This window comes from Drosophila persimilis, unplaced genomic scaffold, assembly GCF_003286085.1.
Source record: "Drosophila persimilis strain 14011-0111.01,24,50 unplaced genomic scaffold, DperRS2 tig00000686-arrow-arrow-pilon, whole genome shotgun sequence".
NCBI lineage: Eukaryota > Metazoa > Arthropoda > Insecta > Diptera > Drosophilidae > Drosophila > Drosophila persimilis.
Window position 1 is genome coordinate 1,703,441 of NW_020825336.1, and position 13,675 is coordinate 1,717,115.

Consider the following 13,675-nt stretch of genomic DNA (forward strand, 5'->3'; position numbering starts at 1 on the left):
ACGATCAAAACATTTGAGAATTTCGAATCGAAGTCCTCTTCGAGTGTTTGAATCTTTTTGGGTTTTTTGGTTTTTGTTTTTGATTTTGTTCAGAGTCCAGGCCCGCGGCACTCTAGATTCGTTTTTCTCTCGCTCTCTCTCTATCTCTCTCGTTCTCTCTTTGTACGGATACGGATACGGACACGATCGTTCTTGGAGGCAGTTGCTCGCACCAGCCGCGTCGTTTGGTCACTGAATTTAAAGGGGGGCCGACTTGGGCCGATTTCGCTGGTCGCCACGAATGGCAGCGCCCCCCCCTTTCTCAGCCCTCCCCGCCGGGGCCTGCCTCCCTTCTTTTTTTTTATCATCAAAGAGCGACACACGAGAGGCCACGAAAACCGAAAGTGAGCAGCAAATTCTTTGGGCTATGGTGAATATTCCTTTTATCGCTATCGTGTTACGAGTATTTCTCTACGGCTTAAATGACAGATAGCACGCTGGTTAGGGGGGGGGCGGAGTGGGGGGTGACGCTGCTCTTTGGGTTAAGCCTCATCTCCCGGCAGAACACCGAAACACACAAAACAAAGTTATCTTATCGTTCGATATCTCCCTTGGCATTCCTTTCGACATATGTCGAGCGATTGCACAGGGATCGATAAAGGATTTGCCATAGCCAGAAATTCCCATGGAATGGGATCACTAGCCATTTCTCTTAGGGAAATCCATGCACCCTGAACGCCTACCGACCGAAGAGCGCTGCCGCATGACGCGTGACGGCCTTAACATATTTCGAGGTAGGCATATGCCCCGATAGGAAATTGCCTACAATATCATCAAAGACTTCTTTCGCTCTGCCCCTCCTATGACATCACTTCTCAAAGATACTTTTGATGGGTTCTAAATGGAGACAACAGACTGGCTTAAGGTTCTCCCTATATCTCGATATTACCATCCAATATGCAGTATCTTTGATGATATCATTCCCATTGACAGATAGTTCACGACCATTTAAAAAGTCGTACCACCATTCTTCGAATGGCTTCATTTATGTGGTAATATTCTTGAGGCACGGGGGAGGAGCCCTAATCCCCAACGACGTCATTCTGAGGTCATCTGGAAGGCATTCGTCCCGCTACAAAAATGGCTAAAGGCAAACAAAACACTTCGTGCCGTTGGCTACAGCAAATAGAAAAATCAATTAAAAAAAGAGGTGAAAACCAAACAATAAATGGCAAAAAACACACACAGACAGAGAGAGAGAGAGAGAGACACCAAGGGAACGATCGCTGGGTTGTGTTTAGTGACAATAAACTTTAACCATAAATGCGGTACCGTTTGGCGATAAGGATGGGGGCTCTCTTATCGGAAAAGAATGCAAACAGCAAAAGCAAGAGGGGCGTGGAGTGGCGTGGAGTGACACCAAATTGTGGATGGTGGAACGCGAGGCATAACTTTAGGCTTAAATGGAAAAACCATTAATATGTTTAACAGGAACAAGCACCCCGTTCCAGCACTCTCACTGTGCCCCAGAAAGGAGGAACACAGCTGCCTTTGGACTATAAAAACTATTTTTAACATCTTAAAACAAAGGAAAAACGAAGGATGCTCCTCCTTCCTGTTTACAGGGAGAACAGAGCACACAAAGATACAAAAATAAACACAGGGCCGTACAACCCTCAAGAGCAGCAGCAGCCGCATGCCCCTCAAGAGCGATTGGGCGCGGGCGCAGGCGCAGATCCACCAGAAATCCAAAGAGAACACATGCGGATCGCAGATGTAGAAACAGGAATACACGGGTATTCAAATGTGCCTGCGAAATTCTAATTATAAACATCTTTTTCCCTCTAACAATGTTATGGCTCTGCCTCTGGGAAGACACAACAGATCTCTGGGATTGTTCTACATCCAGACACAGGCGATTATTCTCTGAGAAAGTCTCTAGGAGTTTTGTCTGTATAATCGGTTCTTAGATACAGATCTCTCGGAGTCTTGTCGGTGGAACATAAGACCTCAAATGAACCACGAAATAAGCCGCGAAATTAGCATAAATCCATAAAGTTTTCAACGATTTAGCCAAACATTTTGTAGCACGAATTTTTGATGGCCAGGAATTATGCTAAAAACCGAAATAAAAATCAAAAATCAACAATCCCAATCTCATCTTTTCGGGTTCCCTGGTTTTTATGTCTGTGGCGCATCTAATGATCTTCTTAAGCACAACTAAGGGATGTATCTCTCTCTATTATATGTCCATTAAATACCATAGATACGGGGATAGCATCCAAAGGCAGTTTCGCTCTTTTTTAATTGCTTTTGCGTGAGTGATTGAAATGGAGGATAACAGAACTTGGTTCTGTCATCTCTCTTTTTTTTATCGAGTGGGGAAGGGGGAGGGGGGGCTGAGAGACCTGTGTCACCACCACGCAAATTAGGGAATTTGTGGCTTTGTTTTCTATGAAGTTCTCTATGCATAAAATTACCTCATCAGTGGCTCTGTCGCTGGCTGGAAATTTAAATTCCGAACCAGCAAAAAAAGCGATACAAAGATAGTTCGAAAAAAAAAACCAGGCAATGTCATAAATTCTTTTCTATGTGATTCGAATTTTATACCATTTTCATACAAAAACGTCAGAGAGAGAGAGGGAGAGAAAAGCAGAGAATTCTAAAGAAGCGATGGTTAGGATTCCCCAAGAGACAACAAAAGATTTTTCGAATAATCCAAAGTTGAGTGTAATTATTCTTCTGTTATTAGATTTATGATCATTTGAAAGTAGTTTCGTACGTTTTTCAGGGTATTATTTTCAAGATTTATGAACCTAAAGTAGTTTTTATTCCTTTGAAATATATTTCCGATCATCCTGGTGAGTGGATCTATTCTCAGATTTCATTCTATTCGTTTCAGCTGTAGATCATTGTTCCATCGTCTATTTATTAATCTACCATCATCTGAAAGTACCGTATCTATAGATATGGGATCAACTAAACGCATTCCGATCTATTTTCTATCGAACGATCTTCTATCTTTCGATTTCTGATCATCTTTGCTTAATCATTTCATAGATTTATGATCCCTTAGCTAGTGATCAATGAGCTTTTAAAAGTAGTTCCACTTCGAATCCATCAATCCACCTTTTAGCATTTGTTTTACGATCATTCCATCATTCAATTTGCATTGTTTTTGGATCCAAACTTGAACTCCAAAATGAAGAGCTTCAATACAAATTGGCGGTTTGCTCTTTAAAAATGATTACCAAACATTTTGCCTGATTATTGTCCAAAAAGGCAGACATATAGCCATAAAAAAAAGAGATCCACCAAAGAGGAGGAGGGAAACATTACATTCGGTAATACTTGGGGGCTCCATCGATGTCGGTGTCTTCGCTCGCCTTTTCATGGCTCTTATGAGTTTTGGTTTTGGCTTTTGCTTTTGTTGAAATCGAAATTGTTGCTGCTCCTCCACCTCCTCCATTCCACTCGTTGGCCGATGCCTCCACCTCCTCCCCCAACAGTTTTTTGTGCAAAAATTAGTCAATGTTTGGTTTTGTATTCAATGTTTCTTCTATTTCGACTCCGACTTCCACTTCTCCTCCGCTCCCTCTTGGTACATTCTTATCATCGGCTCTTCCCTTCCTACTTCTATGCCCCTTCTGTCCCCCGCCCCTTCTCCGCCATTATTCTATTGCCATTATTTATGTATGTGCCTTCACGCCCCCTCTTCCAGGCGGCACCCCCACCCGCTACGATCCGACACGGCATGTCGTGCATATTCCATGGCGTATTCTATGCTTCTTTTGATGACCTCATCATTGGACCGCCGCAAGAGTCGGACTTTTTGGATCTCTCTATTGCTGCTGCCGCTCCCCCTCTTCTATCTCTCTCTCTCTCTCTCTCTCGTTGTCTCTCTTTTGGGCCATGTTTGAATCCCATTCGATTCGTTCTTTGGCAGCGGCGACCTCTGCGCATGCGCCACCGATTGCTACCGTATTTCACGCACATCTCTCTCTCTCTCTCTCTCTTTCCACATTCTCCATCTCTTTCTACATTCTGCTGTCTTTTGTCTATGCAAATATTTTGTAGGGCGCCGCTTCAGCGATTTAATCCGCTTGTTTTTTTGGTTTTTTTGGCCATGAAATGTTTTCCAATTCCCAATCAAATGAATGAATGAATGAATGTCGCGCTTTCCCAGCCTTTCCTTTTCGGCGGGGCCCTGGGAAATTTTTCGGGGGCTTGGGTTTTGGGACAGGCCTAGAGCTGCTGCCGGCCGAAACAAATAAATCCGTCAAATAATCAAACGATGACATCATGGAAATAGAAATCTCTCATTTTTTGGGGCGACAAAAGCTGATGATGATCTTTTTGTTAAGCTTCTCCCTCAGCGCTCCGCGGCGTTCCACGGCGCTCCACGGCGCTCCACAGCGGGATATCTCAGAGATACATATATTTCATCTTTCATCCGTCCACAGATGCCATAGATTCCAGCCCGCACTCCATAGATTTCTCTGTATTTTTTGGCACACAATAAAAATCAATTAAAAGTGAAAACATTTCGAAACATTCTTCCATCTTTAGGGACGGGGGGATGGGCGTTAATTTCGAATCAATTTTAATCGATTTCGAATGAGAACTAACTACAACTTCTGCTCTTCTACTCTGCTGCTACTCTGCTTTGAAGGCCGTTCTGGCTCTGGGAATTCATTAATTTTGCAGCCCAAAGAGGAGGCTCCAAGCGAGGCACGCGCCGTCTTTTAATTGTGGCATCATTAAGATTCGTTATGGCGGATATAGGGCCCCATTAAACCAAGCCAAAGAGCTCTACCTCTCTCTGGAGATGATGACGGAGCTCCAGAGTCCATTAAGCGGGTTCGTAGACTTCCTTTGATTGCGAGCCGGAGGAAGTGCCAACGAATCAGAGAGCAATCCCAGCTAACACTGTGACTAACATTAGTTAATTGATTATAAAAGAGAGGGATTCCAGAGCACTACCATACCTTCTTCAAGGCCCATCAAACGGATGCACACTTTGAAATTTTAATCGAAAGACTTCTAATCTGAAACTAAAGGTTTTCCCGAGTATTTTCCACTTTTATACCGAATTCTTGGGATCGAAAGAGCCAGTCTTACAATCTTTTGATACAAAACAGGGATCCGCAGACAGTTTTCACTGGAATTCTCTGTCGAATTCCCTTCCGATTCCTTCTGTGGCACCTCCACTGATTAATGGCCTGCCATTACCAGGCGATCTGCCCACGAAAAGTGTCGCCCATTGAAACTATGACTTAATCAATGAATGATTTGCATATATACACGTGTGTCCGTGTTGTTGTGTATCCAAAATTGGAAGCTCAGCGAAATGTGACTCATTCGCGATGGATGGATGGAGGGAGGGATCGGGTGGTGTGGTGTGGTGTAAAGGTGCCATGTGCTGGATATATAATATGTGCTCGTAGTACAGAGCCCCCTCTCTCTTATAGATATGGCATGACAAATACACTCCATACTCCACATCGTTTCCTCAAATATTTGCACAATAATTCCAATACTTTGAAGAACGCGCTTCAAGTACATATTTCCAAAGGTGGGGGATATCAGTGAAGGGCTTTAAGGAGGGCTACCAAAACTCTGTCCATTGGGGCAACGGTGACGGCTTCCAAGAATCTTTGCACTGGGGCAAGGTCTTCTTCGTTTTCATTTCGCATTTTCGTTATCGAGTTGTTCTTTTGGAGGCAGTACAGTGCGTTTCAGTAGGCTAAGGTTACATTGCATTACTCCACTGATAGCAGCACCCCACACTCCACTCCCCTCCCCTCCCCTCCCCAGCCCCGTTGGGGCCTCGTTCGCTGCTTAGTTTTTAATTAAAATGTACGCGGAACGACAATCAAACGATCGTCGAACAAGCTCTGGCTCTGGAAACAATTCAATTTCGTTTTTTTGACAGAAACGAAACGGAGGCAATATTTCAACAGAAAATATAGTCATCATTCCCGTACCAGAATTTGTATCTATCTATCTAGGGGTTCTGTTCTTCGATCTCTGTAATTGAAATTGACAAAAAAAAGAAAAAAACGAAAGAAATCATGTGATAGGGCGAGAAATAGAGAGGGGGAGATCTTAGCTTAGCCTCAGAGAATCTCCATCTCCCGCCTGGGAGCCGCTGTTTACTCAAGTGTTGGGGGAACGGGACAGGGGGCGGGGGGGAATCGTTTGTGTTTAGACAACAGATAGCCTTGTGGCCCATCAAATGTTGTTAACATTTTTCCATACCCATAATTCCTTGAAAGCTTATGGATTTTAAATGAATCTCAAACGATTTTATGTGTTTTTTATGGCCCAGAAATCACTTTGATACCGCGTTACAGTTACAGTTACAGTTACAGTGGAGAGCCCCAACCCCATTCGGTGCCCCAAAAATTGTTGCATTTCAAAAGGCACGTTGCGCAAACCACAAAAAAATAAATAATAATAATAAAAAAAAACAAAAATAAATTCAAGCTTAGAATTACACGAAACGAGAAATTCATTTTCGATGACTTTATGAGGGGATAGGGGAAGGGGGGGGATATGGTGCGGTTTCTCGCTGTTTGCAAAACATTTCACGAATAAATTATATTCGAGTGGAGTGGAGTTGTTTTTTTTGGAAGAGGAACTTCAGCTAAAAATAGAGGGACTCTCCAGTGTTTCCCCCTCCCTCTGATGTTTCGTATGAAATTTGATTTTGGTTATCTTTTGGGGAGTACAAATACTTGAAAAATCTCCCTAAAGCTGCACTTTTGCGGGGTCAGGATCAGCAGTATTCATTGATCAAAACCGATCTCTAGAATCACTCGCAAAGCCAAAAGCTTTTCGAAAGAACACAACTTGAATATTTTTTAAAGAAATATCAACTAAAACACCCACAAAATTAGGCACATATTATTTGCAAAATGGGATTAAAACCAAATTTGTAGCGCCAGAAACGAAAAACTTTGAAAAGGGTATCAAAAGCTTAGGCCTTTCTGCCTCTTGTGGAACCTTTTTCTCAGCTTTTTCAGGGGGCCCCTGGGAACAGACTCTCTGCCGGGTGGCCACCACCTGGGGGCCCTGCCCTGCCCTGCCCCGTCCTCTGTCTGGAAACGTGTTCCTGTGGCGGCGGCATATGCAAATTATTGTCAGCGTTGCCGCCCCGATGAAGTCTTTGCACTACTCCTGCCCCTCCACCACCGAAAAGGGGCGGGCGTCATAATCAAAGCGTCGTAAATAAAAAGAGCAAACAAACCGAAGACCGAAAATCAAAAGATCATAAGACTGCTGACTGCTGCCTGCTTCACGCTACAATGCTAAACAGCAGAGAAGAGAACAGAACAGACGAAAAGCAGAACAGCAATAGTAAACCGGTAAAAGTTACACAAACTAAAAATAAATTCAATTTTAAGAAGTTTTCAGGTGGCGAGGGCGGGCTTTGCTTCGAAGCAATAAAACTTCAAAGCTCTCTCTTTGTTGCGGTACTCCTCGTGCTAGCTCTCGCTCTCTAGCGGCAGCTCCGTCTCCCTCCTGTCTGTCAGTCAGATCTGTCTCTCTGCTGCTCGCTCTCTCTCTCTCTGCCGCTCTCTTTGGTGCAGCGGCAATGCCTGTGATGTCAGCGCTTAGGTAAATATTTTCCCCGATTTACGAGTAAGCGTGTAATTTGGTGGCGAACACGAGAGAGAGGTTGGGTTGTGCCGATAATTCCGTCAATTCTGTCGCTGATCGCAAGGTTAAACGCGGTGTTCCCAGCAGAAATGCAAATGTAAGACATGCTGTCAGTGGATTCCAGAGAACGAGTCACGAGCTAGCGTCATCAGTGGTTTCTGGGAGGGCAAAGACGAAGCGAGGGGGGGGGCTGTTCGCAGCTAATTAATCAAAAACGAAGCATTCAAGCTACACATTTCCATTCGCATTCTCTAATGATGATTCTTCCTCGCTCTCTGTCTGTCTCTCTCTCTCTAACAATGATTCTATCTCCCATAGAGAGACGCTCTCTGACTCACTCTTTTCTAGCACTTTTGACACTCTGACATCAGCCAGCTTTTTCCATCGATTCTCGCATGCATTTTGCACCGGCTGCAATCAATTTTTATCGCTGATAAGCTCGGTAACAGCACTTCAAAGATACAAATACATACCACATACATATATGTGCTATATGTACATAGAGATACCCTCAACTATCTGCTAAGTCCACTCAATGGCCATAAATAAACCAAATATCAAACGAAAAAAGGAAAGAAGGAAAGTCATAAATTGAGTGGACACAGCAACATTCCTTGATTGCGCGGAGTCACCTCTATTTCCGCTGGAAAACAGTCGAGTCGTTATTTTGAGGCCCCATTAGCAAGCAGCCGGCAGATAACATTGCAACTTTTTGTTTTACAGGCTGCAGAAAACAGACATTTCATTTGTGGCATCACCATCATCATCATCCACAATCATCAGAAGAGGCCGTGGCGGTGGCACAACCCTGAGAATGTCAACGATTTTTGGGCCTAAATGAATGGCCTTAACTGATCGCTTAGCCTCCTCTCTCCACGCTCCTCTCCTCCCCGTTAAATCCATGTGAAAGAACTGGAACGCATAACGCTCATACTCGTAACATAAATAACAGCAACAGCAAAAGCGAGAGAGATAGAGAGAGAGAGAGAGAAAATAAAGCACAACAATTTATAAAATACGCCAAGGAATGCCAAAGTGAAAGAAGAGCCAAGCGGCCAAACCAAACCAAAAGCCGATAGCAAGGTAATCCACGTCGCGCCTCGAAACAGGGCTCAAGCGGACACCGGGCCTACGCTACACCAAGAGAAATGGGTAGCCCAAACGCACATGTTTGTACTGGATGTACTTTCATTTCAAAAAAGGTAGAGGAACACTCGTTTTCCCAAGCCATAAACTAAATATTTTAAGAATAAATCGAAAGGTCATATCTGAGTGACTTTTACAGCTTAAGCTAATATGATCATTATGATTGAATGACAAACACGGAAAAATCGAAAAAAAAAAAATGTACATATGTGCCCCAAATGGTATTATTCTTGGCTTACAGTTCTGAAGGTGAGGTGTTGAAGGAACGACAAACCCCTCATAAATACGAAATATTTTAAGTGCGTTTCTGTTTTTTCCCTCTGTAGGTCTCTGTCTCTTCGTCTGTCCGTCTGTAGGTCGGTCTCGTGTCTCGGGTCTTCGGCAGCCTTCACAGCTGTGTGTGTGTGTGCTTCGGTGGTGGATCTGGGGGCCGCCGCTTAAATATTTGGCATTTCTGCTTTTTGCTCTGTTACGCTTTTTGATTCCGATCGATGTACATGAATACGCGGCGATGTATGCAAACGAGAAGAGTATGGAGAGAGGGGGAGGGGAAGAGGGAGCTCGAACGAAAACAATTTACGAGTAGCGCACATGCGCATTGTTCTTTGGGGTTCAGGCGGCCGCTGCAAGCATACGAAATACGAAATCAATGCCCCCACACAGATACACGCACACACACACACAGCCATGGACATGGGGCATGACCATCAACACCTTCTTCCCAGCAGCAGAAAGCAGGCAGAAAACGGCAGAAAAAAACCAAGAACCAGCGGCACTTTTACGGCTTCATCTCCCCCTCTCCCCCTTCCCCTCTGGGGCCGAGATCTTCTTCTTCTTCTCAATGCACCGACTAGCGGGATATCCATTAGTAATTACCATAGAGTCCCAGAGTCACAACTGATATACCCGCTCTACTCCGTTTTGCTTACTGGGTAAACCACTACGAAGAGGGGAAACCGAAAACAAAGAAAAGCAAAGGAAATAATTACAGGCAAAAAGAGTACGAAATTCTACCGCTTCGCAGACAGAGAGCGGTGCAAAGCGGAAACAAAGTGCGCAAAATGTAATTAATTGCCCCGAAGGCACAGCCACAACCGAAGTCGAAGCCGCAGCCGCGGCCCACTACGACCGAAGAGATCCGATTCGCCGAAGATTCATATGCAGCGCAGCAGCAGCAGCACCAGCAGCAGCAGTACGAGAATTTGCGTATACACATACACACACACACACATTAGTCTTGTACCTTTGATGCTATTACAGTGGAGAACAAAAGCATAAAATCGGTTGGAGTTTGAAATTTGTAAGCGGGCGTTACCGAAAGAAGCAACGATAGATGTACCGAACGATCGTCGATCATCTGGCCATATTTTGCACTTTCCGTCTTATGTTCATGCCACGTGCTGTACATCCCACTCTTGGTTCTGCTCTGCAGCGGAACGAGGAGTTTTGTTTGTTTATTGGTTTTGTCGATGAACTTCTTTTTTTTTTTGCAACTTTAAAGCGAAATATTTTGATTGGACCCGGGGTCCCCGAAACGGCAACAACACAAACAAACGGCTGAAAGAATTGCAAATTGTTGAACGCTTCGCAGACATGATTAAATTTGCCTGTGTGTGTGTGTGTGTGTGAGTTTTTGTTTTGTTTTCCAGAGATGACTCTCAGATGATTGGCAAATTGCTCAAAAAATTCAAGACTCGACTTCAAGGCTAAATATACATAATTCTTGTTGTTGGATTTTGCTTCATACACATACACACACAAACACACAAATAGAGACGCCGCCTGCTGATAAGATTTTCGGTTAGTTTTTTTCTAACCGGAATTCCAGCAGGGCAGCCACTTCCGTTGTGGATAAGCCAGCTCCCACAGCTCCATCCTCGAGTGGGTTCCCCTGCTTGAGGCCGAAATAGAAACCACTCTTTGCACTTGACTGGAATTAGCCAAATTCCAACGGCATGCCATGGCATGGCCAAAAACGAGACAGCTACACAATAAATAAGCCTTAAATGTGGCAATTGTTTATGGCTCAAAGCTCCAAAAACTCGAAAGTTAAGCTACACAGAGAGGGAGAAGAGAGAGAGAGAGGGAGCACTGTGATTTGGGTGAGAAATTTCACTGAAAATCCAGTTTCAAGGTTGAACCAGTCGGTGGTGGTTCCCGGGAACAGATTTGACTGTGGATTGTAGTACGTACTCGCGTACGTTTAGTAATTGTTGCGGATCACAGCTGGCAGGCAATGGGGGGTAGGGACTGGGGGTGGGGGTCTTAAGGCCGGAGCGACTGGAACTTTGAACTAAACTTTTAGCTACCAATCGTTCAGCAAGCTTCGCGATCACATAGAATATTTCCCTTTTTGTATTGTTCCGCCTAGAGATTGTTGCGTGGGGGTTAGAGCCGGGTAGCATTTCCTGGGACACAGCCAGATACTGTGCATATAGTTTTTGGACACATGCAGTCGCAGTCGTAGTCGCAGTCATCGTCATCAACAGTCAACAGACTTTGACTCTGACTAAAAAAAAAGAAAGCAAACTACTGCTGCCAGTGAGCCAAGTACTAAAGACCAGACACACACAGAGAAGGAGAGAAAGAGAGAGGGAGAGAGACAAAGAGAGAGAGGAAAACCAGTTTGAGAGCAAGTTTACTTTTTAGTGGCGTTGACGTTGTTTTTGTTTCTGGCTTATAGCCTTGAATGTGCATTTCATGTGGTATTTCTCCTTTTTTTTTTGGCGCGCACTCAGGAAAACAGAAAACAAGTTAAAGCCAAAGTTAGCCAAGTTTTTCCCCAAAAAAAAAACCAAGAAAAACACTGTTTGATAGACAAGTGAAAAGAGACTGCCACCAGACAGCAATCCAAAGAGAGAGAGAGAGATAGAGAGAGAGACAGGGAGATCGAGAGAACCGTGTCTCTGTAGCGGGTATTTTCTAATTGCTTTTCCGAGCCATTTATTTGCATATCTCTGACACACTTGGCCAATGGTTGGAGCCAATTGGAACGAGTCTGAACGGGGCCTAAATGAGGTGCGGAATGTAGATATCAATTTCCAGACACAGATCCCCATTACTATTCAATCATCGTAGGACGACTGTATTATCCTCATTCTAAACTCAAATTTTGATGCGACAACTCAAAAACTGAATACAAAATTTCAGCACACAAGTGCCTCACAAGTCCCAAGCACCTTTAAGCCATGGAATCGGCCCCATCGAGCAGTGGCACCGGCAGCAACGTCCCGGCTACGGACACTGAAGATCCTGAAGGCCACGTGAACGCAAGAAATGCTGAGCAAAATAATGGACACAGAGATTCGACTACCACTCAACTGGTTCCGGAGGAAGAGGGGGCTGCTGCCTCCTCCAGTGCCACATCGGACTCCTTGACGGGCAGTTCGCTGCCCAGTGGAAACATTGCAGATCTGAACACTGACTCGCCGGCAGCTGGTGGCAGCTCAAGTGGTGCCGCGGATCCCGAACGCGTCGATCCGTCCGTCTATGAGTGCAACATATGCTTCGACACGGCCACCGATGCCGTGGTCACCATGTGCGGGCATCTGTTCTGCTGGCCCTGCCTGCACCAGTGGTTCCTGAGGCGCCCCCTGGTGAAGCTGTGCCCCGTGTGCAAGGGTACTATTGACAATGACAAGGTCATACCAATTTACGGGCGCAATGCCGAGCATCAAGTGGATCCGCGCAACAGGATCCCCGCACGACCTGCTGGCCAGCGCCGAGAACCAATGCCGGCTCGCTTCGGCCTACGTCACCCCGGTGACATTCTCATGTTCTTTGGCACTCCAACCGCGGAAAACCAGGACGCACAGACACTTTCCAAGATGTTCATCTATGTGGCCCTGCTCTGCATAGCTTGGCTATTCTTCTCATAACTTGACAAAGACCGATGGAAAACACACACACACACAATAACAACAACAACATCAAAAACAAAAACCATTGCTCCAACACTAAAGATTTGCACTCGATTACACAGGGTATATTGGTTATTCATCGCTCACATATATCCACATGAATTCCTTAAAGATCCCACGTGACGCCGCACATTATGATTGAATCACACACATTGCTAAGGGCTCTTGAAAAACTGAATAAATTAATTGTTAAATCAGATACATCATTCAGATTGAACGTGTTTCCAGGGGGGTAGGTTCTCCATTCCATCCATCGATCCTCTCCTTATCATTTTGGCAAGTGACATTGGCTATTTTTATATATATATATATATATATAGTATACATGTATGTATGTGCATATACCATATTTCATATATAGATTAAACAATAATCAATGATATTTTGTTGGACTATGTGCCAGGGAGATAAGGTTGAAATGGGGTAGAATCTATGCACATATATTTCTAATATTATATGGAATTTGTCATGGCATGGAAAGTGGAATTAGAGGGTGACATCCGTCAGCCAGCAGTCGACAGTCAACAGGTTGGAAAAGATTATAGTTAGTATAGCTAGGAATCCCGAACGTATGGGCAATTTCCCCGAGATTAAAATCACTTCAGATAGATGTTGCACAAGATTTCAGGCATTTTTTCTATACATTTTTGCCAGTCCAAAATCAAATCAGAATCTCATCGCACTGGCACTTCCTATAACTACATAAATCGGTGTTGGAAAATCGTATAATACGACAAATACGAGCAACAAGCACTCCACCACATACCACATCCAGCAGTTGCAAGTTCGGAAAGTCAATTGGCGCTCATCAAGCGTAGTGGAGATCGAGATCCCAGCCCCCTGCAGGGTCTCGTGGGGTCTCCAACCCTTTCAATTAATTACAGGGTAATTGCAACTCCCCCTCATCGGCGGCACTTGAGCAATTACCATTACCATCATTCGAGAATGTTAAGGCTTTATCTTTC

The 13,675-nt window shown here is 44.4% G+C and overlaps 1 protein-coding gene and 1 pseudogene across 3 annotated transcripts in view; one reads left to right on the forward strand and one right to left on the reverse strand.

Annotated features, from left to right (window-relative positions):
• The window catches only part of LOC6601684 (spectrin beta chain, non-erythrocytic 5), a 34,172-nt gene that overhangs the window by 18,706 nt on the left and 1,791 nt on the right, over positions 1-13,675 (reverse strand). The window lies entirely within an intron of this gene.
• On the forward strand, positions 11,898-12,911 carry LOC6601683 (annotated as a pseudogene).